The following is a 12,538-nucleotide window of genomic DNA, read 5'->3' as shown; positions in this document are numbered from 1 at the left end:
GTCTACAAGAGCAAGGATTCCATGGTGAGCAGGGAGACATCATATGACCTATACTTATTGAGATTTCTGAGTGACTTGCTATCACTTGTACTGCATTTTTCAAGTCGAATATCTCTAAACCTACAAGTTGGAAGAGATAAGAGGAGTGGTAAAAGAACTCTTAGAGACAAATACATCTTCAACACATTTATTTCCAAGCAGTCTGTCTAAGGCATATTGAACAACAAGTAAAACTTATGTTTGCTATATATGTGTCTTTTTCCATTTGTGCATGTGTACATATGTGTACGTATGTGTGTATTTGTGTGTATAGTAACATTCATGTTTACATATATGGGCCGATATACACATATATGCATATATAAATAAATATACAAACATAAATATATGTTCATATATATCAGGTGTTCATTGATTTAATCTAGAATTCCCAGCACATTGTCCTTATCACAAAGTGTAAGTATCTGTGCTATATGAGGTGTATCCTTTGTACTCACTTCCCCCATTACCTTGTTTTTCATCCCTGTGAACAACTTCAGCCTACTTTCCATAGGATAGCGTTGTTTTTATTACTTACTGATAATAAAAGAAAAAGGTTGTTTGTAAAAGAAAAAGAATTTTTAGGACCCAGGCTAAAAGTATCTTATCAGTCTCAATGATTCGTATGAGATAAAATTTATAATAGTACTAAAAGTGAAAAGGAATTCCTAGATCTGTTGTTTTGCCATTTAGAATGGCAAAGAATAATTTCACGTCACTGTTATAACTCTTAAAGAATGCAAGGGTAACTGATGGTCCTTATCATGTTCCCACAAAACCAGTGGACCCTGAAGGATAATAGTAGACCAGCAGAAATTCTAAGTAGCAGACAAGGAGCATGAAAGAGAAAGAGCGGAAATGAGAGAGAGTGAAAGAGAGAAAAAAATATCATAATACTTATAGTGCGTAACAGATAAACAAGAGGTTTATGAGAATATTCATACTGCTATCTTGAGACTCTACATATACATTTGAAGGTATTTGATGTATGATAACTCATCAACATAAAATATAAAATTATTTTGATAAAAAATAAAAATGACTCAGAAGAAATTATAAATGCAAAAACATTCTTCACAGAAGCAAATTCTCAGAAATATTTCTTGACTTTGAAAAGGATAAATTGGCTGCAGTTAGTATAAATTTAGAAGTATGACAATTCACAAAAATATAAAAATGTGTTCACATATTTCATTATATAACCCATAGCAGAAAGCAAATATTGTTCAGATGATTTTTTAAATCACAGTTTCTCAGGTGCTGTGAAGGTGGCTCAGTGGTAGAGTGCTTGCCTTGCATGCATGAGGTCCTGGATTTCATGCCTCAGCACGACATAAGCAGAAAAATGTGAAAGTGGTGTTGTGGATCAAGTGATAGCGCTAGCCTTGAGCTGAAGAGCTGAGGGACAGTACCCAAGACCCAGAGTTCAAGCCCCACAACCAACAAAACCAAAGCAAAAAAAAAACAAAACATAACAAAACAAAACAATTTTGTAGCCTCAATTCTGTAATAACACTACTTCAGCTTAGGGTTAAGATTTAGGTGTGGACATTTATCAACACTCCTGATTCAGACTCTACTTGATTAAATTTTTAATCAGTATTTTGTTTTTAGTTTTGCTCTTTGTACATTCACATGCACCTATGAAATATGGTATGGCCATCCCAATAATATTCTCAAAGTACCTCTTAATCACTACTCACAAAAATTTGTATTATATTACAACAAGGAAAAAAATGCTATAAATAAAGAAAACAATAATTAAATATTAATGATTACTAAAATAAAAAAGAAAACAATTACCAGGGTTTTCAGTATTTGAAGTGTACACAGTTGATTTTACTATTTTCTCATATTCTTATACATTTAAATCTGGATAAAGCTATGAGTAGCTTTTAAATTTACCCACTAAGATTACTATTTATAGTTCATCTCACCATTTGTATGTGGCTTATATCATTATTTGTTCATCACAAACATATAACGTAAGGGAGCCCTAAAGTTTTAACAAAAACTGTGTACTTAAAATTTTACCTCTTCACTCTGCTTCTTTACACAGTCTTTGCAACTTATCATTAGTAAAGTTTCTATAAACTATGAAATGTACATACTTACTAGTACATGCTACCAGAAAAATTATATACTTTATCGAAAAATTTTATGACCTGCAAACAGTCTTGATTTTGCCATATATAAGCAAATCCCAAAATGAAACATATTTAAAACATTAAAACTTTTAACAAACCTTAACATTTGCTGCAATGATCATTATGACAGGTGCCTTGTGTAGAATAATTGAATTCTTCTTCCTACACATCTCATGAACAACAAATATCTGGAATTATTTTGTTTTTGGCATGTCAATCTTGACTTTATTCTTAAATGTGTGCTTATGTAAGAAATACATGGTTCTAAAATTTCACAATTCTTTTTAACTTATTTGTGTTGAATTGTCTAGTTTAAGAAAATCAATTACACTTTACATATAAAAAAATGTTCTGTGCTCAATTTGGCTGCACATACACTAAAATTGGAACATACAGAGAAGATTAGCATGGTCCCTGCACAAGGATGACACGCAACTTAGTGAATCGTTCCATATTTTTAAAACAACAGATGCTGGAAGGGATGTGGCCAGAAGGGAAGCCTATTGCATTCTTGGTGTGAGTGTACACTTGTTCATCCACTTTGGAAAGCAGTTTGGAGGTTCCTAAAAAGACTCCACATAGAGCTCCCCTATTACACAGCAATCCCACTTTTGGGCATTCATCCAAATGATCACAAACAAGTCCATACTAAAACAACCACCACAGCAATGATTATTGTAGCATTATTTGCCATAGCTAAGATATGGAACCAGCCCCGATGCCCCTTATTAGAAGAATGGATCAAGAAAACATTCTGTGTGTGTGTGTGTGTGTGTGTGTGTGTGTGTGTGTGTGTGAGTGTGTGTGTGTGTGTGTGTGTGTGTGTGTGTGTGTGTGTGAGAATGTACACTTACACAACCACATTGGAAAGCAGTCTGGTGAGTCCTCAGAAAGCTAAATATTGACGCTCCTTATGGCCCACTCATACCACTTCTAGGCATCTATCCTGAACAACAGGTACCAATATTCAAGGACACATGCACCTCCATGTTTATCGCAGCACTGTTCACAGTAGCTAGGATATGAAAACAACCCATATGTCCCACCAGAGATGAATGGATCTAAAAACTATGGTAACTATACACAACGGAATATTTTCCAGTCATTAGAAAGGACAAAATAATGGCATTAGCAGGGAAATCAATAAACCTACAAGAAATCATGTTGAGTGAGGTAAGCCAAAAGCAAAGAGACAAACATCACATGGTCTCCGTGATAAGTGGATTTTAAATCCAAAATGTAAGGTGATATGACAAAAGTAACAACACTTAAGAAACCAAGGACTTCCACTCATCTGATTGAATCACTACTAAGTAACCCCATTCTGCTGATCAAATGTGCACACTGAAGTGAAACCAGGAAGATGACACAGAACTAGAGGTAATCAGGGAAAAACATACAACAGCTGGATCCATCAGCTGCAATGGACATTGACCAAAATGAAATAAGCAACTCAATGTCACTGAAGGGAAGGAGGAAACAAGTGGGAAAGAGGGAACAGCTGATGCTCTGCAAAACAAAAGAAATGTACATATTTCAAAACAAAAGAAGTATACATATGGGAGAAATAACTCTATTTCAAAGCTCAGAGAACTCATAAATGTTGTAGACCATGATAGACAATTTGCTCCATCAAAGTTAGAATGTGTTTGTGACTTTAACTAAGCATCACTATCCCACAATATTGTGAAATTTGGGAAATTATGTAACCACTTAATCACAAGAAAAACATTTGAAAAAATGATGAAGGTGGAAAACTAAGTTGCTCTAAAAAACAAAAAAGGAAAATGTTCTGTGTGTATATGTGTACACACACACACACACACATATTACATATATATACATATATATGTATATATGTATATATATTAATTCTATGCCTCCGTCAGAAAGAATGACATTGCCCAATTTGTTAGGAAATGGAAAGACTTGGAAAAAAATTATATTAACTGATGTAAGCCAAGTCCAAAGAAACATAGGTCCCATGGTATACCTTATTTGCAATAACTAGTATATGTCTGGGATAAGCAGAAAAGTTGAAAAAGCTATGTGTATATGATAGATAAGTTGATGTTAAGCTAAATGACCCCCAAGATAGAGACAGAAGTGGTTTTTCTTTTTTGCTGTTGTTTCTCACATATTTATAATGTAAGATGTGATTTTTTTATATGTTCCTCTCCAACAGTATAACCCCCGTTTTCAATTTATTTGATGTTGGTGCATCTGCATCTTGTATATACACTTCTCTAATTTGGGGAGGGAAATGGAAAAAACAACATGCTTAAATAGGAATACAGTTTGACCCATTGTATAACAATAGATGCACAAGACATTATTTTGAAAAACGAACTTTATAATTTAGGCTGGGGATATTGGGTGGGGCTTGTGGGTGTGAGGAGTGTACTTGTGGAGGTTGAAGGGAAGCAATGGTGGGGGGAAAACAAAGGAGGAGGTAACAATGCTTGATAGGAAATGTACTTATTACTTTGATCATGTAACTATAACCCCTCTGTACAGTATTTTTGCAACAAAAATGTATAAAAATGTTTTGAGATGGAAGTTTATTTTGCCTATTTTACCCATATAATATCGTTAACAAAGAAATTAATGCAAAATACTGATATGAAGATATTTTGAAAAAGTGAGTGTGTGTGCATTCCTGCATGTTGGCATGCTCAGAGTTTGAAATCAGGGCTTCAAGGTGTCGCTACATCTTTCTCTCTAGATTGGTGAGCTACTGTATGAGCTACATCTCCATTCCTGGCCCTTTGCTGGTTCATTAAAATTTTTGAAAAATAATCTCATGAATTTATTTTGCCCTGATTGGCTTCCACAGATCTCAGTCTCCTGAGTAGGTATCCCAAGTAGTTAGGATTACAGGTGTAACAAACCAGCAAATGGCTTTCAGAATAATTTTAAAAGTAGAAGAAAATTTACTTCACAGGGGCCTGTTTTATCATCTCCTAGTTTTAAAGCATTTTGGATTGAGTATATGTGAATTTTTTCATTCTTGAATTTTTAAAATACAGTAAGTGATGACATTTAAAATATTTAGAACTTTTTAAAACCGATACTGGAACTATGGGACAGAAAAAATTTGCATGTCTTTGGACCATAATTTATAAGCTCAGCTCTGTGCATGATAACCCAATGTCACCAACACAGTCTGTGTTGAAGACAAAATGGAACAGAAAACAATCACCATTCGCAATAACTGCTATGCTATTATTCCTTGGACAATATGAATATTGAATTGAGAGTATCAGAGAATGGAGAGAATTTATCTACCTTTTGTGTATTGCTGAAAGACTTCTGGAAAATTTGACTCATCTCCTTCAACACTGTGTGTCTTGGGCCATGCACTTACTTCCTTTAATTACAATTTTTCCCAACACTGAAATGGTAATAACATTAGCATTATAACAAATTTTATCTTAAGAATTAAGGGTTCTTAGAAAGGTGAACTCTTTCTCATTCTTGTAGAGGCATTATCAGATGAGAAGAACTGTATTTTTTTGTTTGCTTACTTCCATTTATTCTTCAGATTGAAATCTGAACTACTTAAGACTGAAAGAAACCAAAATTAGACATGCAGGCTTTGGAAAGAGCAATCAATGTAAAATAAATAAAATACATATAGCTATGTAACAGGTCTAACTAAATTGTTATATAGTCTCAATTATAAACAGAAAATGATTGAAGCAATATCATGTTATTGAAAATTGAAAAATGTTAGGAGTTGCTTAATTTTTTCCTTTTTACTACCTTGAATTAATTATTTTTGTATACAGAGATTAAAGATGAGATTAAGAAGAAACTTGATTTAAAATGGACAAAAGTTTGAATAGACATGTTTTCCATAAGCCCCTCTATATCACCAGTGGGTTTACCAGTTGTGTTTAATACAACTTCTGTGCTGGCTTAATGCTTTGTGAGCAGAAGTCATTAGAGAAATGTAATTCAAAATTACTATGATACTACTTTATAACTATTATAACTCTTACCAAAAAAAATCAAAGGAACCAGGTGTGGTGGTAAAGGTTTGTAATTCCAAGCATTTAGGAGGTTGGATTTCAGTCTTAAGACAGTCTGGGGTGCTGAAGATAGTAAAAACTTGGCCTTTATTACCTTTTAAGTAAAAGGTAATAATGTTGGTGAGAGTGTGAAGAAAAGGAAATTTTCTACACTCTTGGTCAAAATACAGGTTAATATTCTCCTTGTAGAAAGTAGTATGCAGTTTTCTAAAGAAATCATAATTGAAATATCATCTGAACCACCAATCATGTGATTATTTCTCTCTGGGTAACTCGAAAATATATCTGTAGTTCATTGTTATTCACATTATTCACATCAACAGCCAAGATATAAATCAAAGTTCAGTGTTCAAATATACTAATAAACAACTGTGGTACATGCACAAGTATCTTTTTGTTTCATCTTTAAAATAACAAGAGACTTCTCCCATTAGCCACAACTTACAATGACCTGAAAGATGTATTCGAAATGAAGAAAAATGTCATGTTCTGATCTTTGTAAACACACACACACAGACACACACACACACACACACACACACACACACACACACACACACACACACACACACACCATCCTCCAATAGTAAGACAGAATTTTTTTTTAAAAAGTAAAGCAAAGTGGAACTTCTGGGGCATTTAGTTCACAATGCATAAGATACTAGATATACATTATGACCAGGTATAGAGTTGTAATGTACAAATGAGGATACAGGGGACAACATTGGCCTTACATACGAATATATCTAAGTAAGTAGGAGTTGTTCTTCCTAGTAGTGGTTACTCTTTTAGTTGTTCTTCCTTCTATAATGGATAATATGAATGTAATTCTTTAAGTATACCTGCCGATTTCCAGAAATAATAACAAACAATATAGCAATAATGTTGCACGCTCAACATAGAACAAAATGTCAAATTAAAATACATGAGATTATCCTTGATGTAAATTAATTATTACAAATAAGGGAAACCATGTGACCTATGTTTCTTTAAGTCTGGGGTACTTCACTTAATATGATTTTTCCAAGACCTTCCATTTCCTTATAAATGTGGTGGTCACATTCTTTATGATGGAAGCATATTTTTCCATGTGTGTATATCTGTGTTTGTGTGTGTGTGTGTGTGCGTGCGTGTGTGTGTGTGTGTGTGTCGTTTTTGGTAAATATTACTGTGATACACAGTAGTAGCTTTACTGTGGCCTTGTTTGTGATCACCTGGTTATATGCCCAGAAGTGGGATAACTGGGTAATAGGGGAGCATTATTGTGTACATCAAGGATAATATTAGTAGATGAGTAGAATAGCTCAATAGCTATGTACATATGATCGTATAAGGTGATTCCAAGTGAAATGAACTCCAAGACATGTTCTTTGTTGTTGTTGTTCTTTTTTTTTTGTCGGGCGTGGGGCTTGAACTCTGGGCCTGGGCGCTGTCCCTCAGCTATTCAGCTCAAGGTGAGCACTCTACCACTTGAGCTACAGCGCCACTTCCGGTTTTCTGGTGGTTTATTGGAGATAGGAGTCTCACGGTCTTTCCTGCCCGGGCTGGCTTTGAACCACGATCCTCAGATAGCCTCCTGAGTAGCTAGGATTACAGGCATGAGCCACCAGCGCCTGGCTTGTTGTTGTTGTTCTTAATGTACTATGTGATTTCTTTTTATCCTTTTGTGTTTTCCCCACCTATGGTTTATCCCCTGTAGTCACTGTATTTGATTTTGATACCCTGGGTATTTTAAATATGTTGATCTGAACTAGGGAAGGGAAAGGAAAATAAAACAAAATGGTGAGACAAAGGAGAAAGGGGGAACCTTTGCAACAGTAGTACTCACAAGACAATATGTTGTAAATAATCGTGGGGGGGCGTTAGGAATGAAGAGGGAGAAAAATAGGGGAAAATGTAACAAGTTAGAAAAAAATAAATTAATTACCTTACTTATGTAACTATATCCCATCTCGACATTACCTTGACAATAAAATTTAAATAAAAAATAAAATAAAATATAAGAGAGCAGCAATACAGGAGATGGGAGTCGGGAAATACTGTAGTATCATAGAATAGAACAGCTGTGGAAAGCAGTAATTTGACATTAACATAGCAAGTAATAAACTAACATACAGATTTTCAGCCTCATGTCAGTCATTAAAAAGGGAAAACAAAATACACAATCAGCAAACCAATAGAGATAAAATAGAAAACTAAACAATTAAGATGAAGAGATGACTTGGACCAAGAATAACAAATGACACAATTAGGAAACAAATAACAAGCTGCTGGGTTGGGAAGGTGGCTCAGTGGTAGAGTGCTTGCCTTGCATACCTGAGGCCCTGGGTTTGATTCTCAGCACCACATAATCAAAAAGAAAAAAACCAGAAGTGGTGCTCTATTTCAAGTGGTAGACAGCTAGCCTTGAGCTGAAGTGCTGAGGCACAGCGCCAAGGCCCAGAGTTTAGGACCCACAATCGGACCCAAAAAATAAAATAAAAAAAATAACAAGCTGCTAAGTTTTAAAATGATCACCCTTAATTCTATTGACTTGTTTACATCACAATTTTTTAGAAGTATAATTCAAATCACAGTTTAATAGCATATCATTTTAATAATAGTTTACTTATTATTGATTTCCTAATATTGAATGTTTAATATATAATTTTAATTTCAGCAGCTATAGAAAAGAAAGTGAAAATAATTTTAATAATATATTTATGAATTGTAAAATTGAGAAGCATAAGAATTTAAACAAATAACATATCATTATTGCTTCATTTCTGTGATTTAATGTAATAATTCAAAGTGTGTTCTACACTTAGCACTCATCTTAACATCAAATAATAAATTATTGCACATGACACTTGGTATTAGTTGGAAGGGTTCAGCACTGTGGTAAAATTCACACCGCATAGTACACGAGGGTATGACCCCTCTCATATAGCTTAAATTGTGGAAATTTGATTTCTACATGCATGTTAAATTCTTACCTAGGTGACATCTATAAAATTATATACACGAGGACTATTTCAGATGATTCTTAAAAGTCATATTCATTAATTGAATTTTTATTACTTCATACCAAATATTTACAGAGAGACTGAATTTTTGAGTAGATGATGTTGTATGTGTGCCAGATTATACGTATTAAGGTTTATTTTATATTCCTGACATTGTTTCTAGAGTTGGATTTATTTGTCCATTACGGGTTAAGTGTATTATATTGGATATATGAAAGTAAAGTGAATGTTTAGTCCATTAATACTTTGTGTAATCCCAGTATAAATTATCCATCTGTTTGAAGTAATGAAATATTTGCGGAAACAAATACCAGCAGTGGTAACTTTTTTCCAGTCCTTGAACTCTGGGCCTGAGCCCTGAACATGGTTATGCTGGTAGCTTTCATGTGAGCTTGTTTGTTATTTATTGGATTACTGCCAATGAGGGGAATTACTGGGTCTTAAGGGAGATCTATATTTACTCTTTCAGGAAACTCCGTACTGCATTCCACAGTGGTTGAACATGTTTAATTTCCCACCAACAGTGTAATAGAGTTCCCAATTGGCTACATCCATGCCAGTGTTTGCTATTGTTAGTTTTCTTAGTAATGGCCATTCTAATGGACGAGGTAGAATCTGTCTTGTTTACTTATAGATTTGTATGCATCTTCTAGTTACAATAAAGTCATGAATCCATGAAACCTATATTGCTCTGAGTCGGCATTCCTTTCTGTTTGCTCTTAATATAATTTCCCAAACCTTTCATTTTCCTTAGACTGGTGAAAATTCATCTTTCTGATGGGTGAATATAATTCCATTTTGTGTGTGTGTGTGTGTGTGTGTGTGTGTGTGTGTGTGTGTGTGTGTGTGTTTGTGTGTGTAAGATGACTATAGGGCCATGAATTCATTTCTAAGCATTCTGTTTCATCTGTAATTTTGTAATTCCGTATTATAGTTGCATTGCTTTCTCTTCTACATTGAAGAAAGTTGTTGGGATTTTGATGAGTATTGCATTGCCAATTGTTTAAGGGAAGTATTGCAGTTTTCAAAATGTTAATTCTTCCAACAAGGAACATTGAAAGACTTTCTATTTTCTTGAATCTCCTTCAATTTCCCTTTTTATATTTTTAAAGTTTTCACATATACGTCCTTCACAATTTTAGTTAAATTAATTAATTCCTAGTTTTGTTGTTGTTGTTTTGTTTTGTTTAGGTTTGATTTGATTTTGAGGCTAGTATATGAGGCTGTTTTTTGGATTTCAGCATGGATCTTCCCATTGTTGGTCAGAGAAAAACTACTGATTCTTGTGGTTTTTATATCCTGCTACATTGCTGAAGGTTAGCATCACCTTTACTAACTTGAGGGAGGAATCCACAGTGTCCTTTAAATACAGGGTCATTTAATCTGTAAAAAGGGATAGTTTTGCTTCTTCCCTATTTGGATCTGCTTTATGTTTTTCTCTTGTCTATTGTTCTTGCAAGAAAGTCCACTACCATATTGAAGAGTAGTAGACAGTGGACATCCTTTTCTCATTCCTCATGTTAATGTCTTCATGCTTCCACTCTTAGGTAAATGCTAATTATCTCTGTCATATACATACTTAGTTTAATATTGAAGAATGTTCCATGCATTCCTAGGTTCTCAGACTTTTTAATCATAAAGGTGTATTGGAACTTGTTAAAAGCTATTTCTACATCCCTATTGATGATCATGTGTTTCTGGTCCCTGCTTCTGCTGATGGTTTGTATTAGGCTTATTGACAAGAATATTGAATCAAATCATATCCAAGATGAATCTTATTTGATCATACCATATGATTTTTTTGTTAGTTGCTGAAATTGGTTTGTTAGAATTTTATTAAGAAGTTCTGCATTAATGCTTATCAAAGAGTTTGGTTCATAGTTCTCTTTCTTTGGTGAGTCCCTATGTGATTTGGGGAGGAGTCTTATTCTAGCTTCATAGAATGTATTTGATAACGTGTCTCTCATAGATACTAGATAGATGCATCTTGGTTTTTGATACTACTATCTAATCTATGTCTTCTATTTGGAAATTTAAGTCTATTGATATTGAGAGTTAAGAGAGAAATATCTGATACTCCTGCTATGTTATACACCTGTTGTTAGGAGCTGTGCCTCATCTACTGTTAACATATTTACCTTGTTCTCTGGTAGGGAGCATTTTATGTAACTAGTTCCTCTTCTTCTTGATCTTCTCTATGTAGGATATTTTTGATTATATTCTATTCTGATAATATGGTGGACATAGGTTGTTTCAAGTTTTCTTTGTCATGAAATATGTTTATATATCCTTTAAATGTAAAGGAGAGTTTGGCTTGGGACCGTATTCATGGTTGGTAGTTGTTTACCTTTAATGTTTGTCATATATAATGCCAGGCTTTCCTTTTTACCATATCAGCTAAGAAACCTGTTTCTTATTTTGACTGTATATCCTTTATAAATAATCAATCTTTTCTCTATGGCATCTTTAAGAATCCTTTCCTTGATCTTTAATAATCCTCTAATGGATTATGATATCATAGTGGATTGTTCAGTTCTAGAATTCTGATTGGTTTCTAAAGGCTTCTCTTCCTTGAATGAGCCTATCTCTTTGGATGTTTGTCATGTTCTCTGCTAGAATTCTGTAATATGCTTCCCATCCATTTATTTTCTTGCTCTTCTCCTTCCTGATACATATCTCCCTGAAATTTGATCTTCTAACTGAGTCTTGAAGTTCTGGCAAGATCATTTCTTATTTCTTGGATTTGTTCTAAATGTTTAGTTCCTCTTTTCTGTTAGATCTATTCTGTCTTTGACCCTGAGATTATCTTCTATGTCATCTATTTGCTGTGGAGACTTTCGACTTTGTTTTTGATTTCCCTGTCTTCTAATTGGTCATTTTTTAGGGGTTCTGTCTCTTTATTAAAGCTTTGTTTTAGGTCTTGTATGGACTTTCTGTACAGTTTTTGCTTGGTTGGGGGAAATGTAAGGGTTGTTTTCTTAGCTGTGTCTTCTCTCATATCTTTTAACTAGGCATCCATTTATTCTTGGACTCCCTTGACTTCTCAGAATTTATTCATATTTCTGTTTGAAATCTCCATGAATTATTTTGCTAATGACTGGTTGGTCTCATCTTGTTCACTGTCGCGACCGCCTCGACCCGCAAGGATGACGCGACAACATGTTCCTCTTTCAGGTGGTTTATTCAGGACCTTTTACAACATCTTCTCTCCTGCTTCTTCTGCCCACTTCTTCCTTCTTCTCTTGCCCACTTCTTCCTGCTTCTCTGACCCTCCATCCCCGCGCTCCGGTTATAAGCCTCCTGGATGGCCAAT

At 34.3% G+C, this 12,538-nt stretch overlaps 1 non-coding gene across 1 annotated transcript; it reads left to right on the top strand.

Annotated features, from left to right (window-relative positions):
• The first annotated feature begins 2,539 nt into the window (after positions 1-2,539).
• LOC122101075 lies at positions 2,540-2,645 on the top strand. The gene has a single exon (XR_006146304.1). It is a non-coding gene; the product is annotated as a U6 spliceosomal RNA (small nuclear RNA).
• The last annotated feature ends 9,893 nt before the right edge of the window (positions 2,646-12,538 follow it).

Source organism: Dipodomys spectabilis, unplaced genomic scaffold (genome assembly GCF_019054845.1).
Source record: "Dipodomys spectabilis isolate Male_0828 unplaced genomic scaffold, ASM1905484v1 ptg000623l, whole genome shotgun sequence".
Classification (NCBI taxonomy): Eukaryota; Metazoa; Chordata; class Mammalia; order Rodentia; family Heteromyidae; genus Dipodomys; species Dipodomys spectabilis.
Note: the sequence above shows the minus strand (reverse complement) of the source record. Positions and strands in the feature narration are given on the sequence as shown.